The sequence below is a fragment of the Hermetia illucens genome, chromosome 2, assembly GCF_905115235.1.
Source record: "Hermetia illucens chromosome 2, iHerIll2.2.curated.20191125, whole genome shotgun sequence".
Lineage (NCBI taxonomy): Eukaryota > Metazoa > Arthropoda > Insecta > Diptera > Stratiomyidae > Hermetia > Hermetia illucens.
In genome coordinates this window covers 15,598,606-15,600,275 of record NC_051850.1, presented here as the reverse complement: position 1 = coordinate 15,600,275, position 1,670 = coordinate 15,598,606, and positions in this window count along the sequence as shown.

The window sequence follows — 1,670 nt, the reverse complement described above, 5'->3', positions numbered from 1 at the left end:
TACCAATCCGTTCTTCAGGGATTCCTTATTATTGTTTTCATTTGGGTGATTGTGATTAATCTGTGATCAGACATAGAGAGCTCATCTGACACCCTCCAATTCCTGACCAGACCGTTGATTAGAATATTTCCTAGAGTTGTTCTAGTACGTCTTATTTAGTGCTTTAAGAAGGTACTCGTCTACTCCTTTGGTATCGCTGCTTCCCCAGACTTCGTGATAGGCGTTGTTATCGCAGCCAAGGAGAAGTGGTGCGGCCCTTTTCTCACAGTACTTCACAAGTTTAGCGAGTAGCTTCGGTGGAACCCAGATGTCATCTCCTGGGAAATAGCCTGATGCCACGACTGCCCCTCAATTGCTCCAATCCCTTCCAGTTAGATTTGGATAGCCACAAGGTCCCCGGTCAGGAACTCTGAAAGATATAGGCATTTTAAATTACGTTTAGGAATTGTGCAAGCTCTTGGTTTTCCATAAGAAGAGTCAAAAGTTAACTGCATGCTTCTTTGCAACTTACCCTTGCAATTATCGCAGATTATCTGGGATATCTTAGTGCTGGTCACTCCGCTGACATGGCGTTTTCCTGAGCTTTACTGTCCACCCTAAACCCTAGAAAATCTAGGTCTGTGTCATTCAGTTTCTGCTCTTCCCTGGCTGATCCAGTCCTTTCCGCCACTATGGCGTCGGAAACTTCTTCGGGGATCTCGGTATCATTTCCACTCAGTGTTTCCTCCGAGGTGTCTTGCCTCGGGTTTTCCCAGTAAACGTGCACGGATATGTTATGAAATTGATAGTTGATATGGCAACTCCTCCAGGGATCGTCATCTACCCCGATAATGAGGAATCTATCCTTGCCCTCCATCTTGCTTTTGAAGATTCTCCATAATCGCGTATGGAGATCCTCATTTTGAGCGATTAGGAGGTCCATGAGATCTTTCCTTTCTGACGTCTGATATATTATTTTACAGACGTTCCTTGGAATGGTAATAGTAGGGTCACCTCGTACAGGGTGTAGCTATAATCACTCACTAACTGTCTTGGTAGACGAGAGGCTAGGCCCCTGGATGGCAACACATCATTCTAGAGAAAGCCCACTCTCAAAGAGAAATAGGTTGGCCCCAGCGAGCCAAATTCCGAATCAGTCTATCCAGCAGCGTATTACTTGACCCCGGAATTAAGGTTACTGCATTTTGCTATTTTCAGACAGGCGATAAGGGTGGCTTCATTTGGCTACATAAATCCAGGATTTGAAATGTGATCAATAAAATTCAAATGTGTCATTAAAAAGAAATACTTTCTTGTTATTAACGAAAGAGATATATAATTTTTGCATATTTGTAGGTAACATTGTCCCATAAATATTTACAATCGCATTATCAAACTTTGATTTATTCCGCTTGATTTATCTTATTAGCAAAAAACTTTTAAAATTATTTTATTGCCTGATAAGCTACTTCTAATAATGAAAATGTCAACATAGAGATAACAATTTTCACAGTGCTTTTCAATCTTTTGATTTCGTTGAATCGAAATTGAAAGTGTTTATTGTTTCCGTATGTATCAGCAAAAATCTGGATGAAAATTTTAGTGAGATTGTACCAATACTTTTTAACGTCTCTTATTTTCCTAACAGTGGGAAAGGTGCGATATATTGTATCATATCTTATAGAATTCGC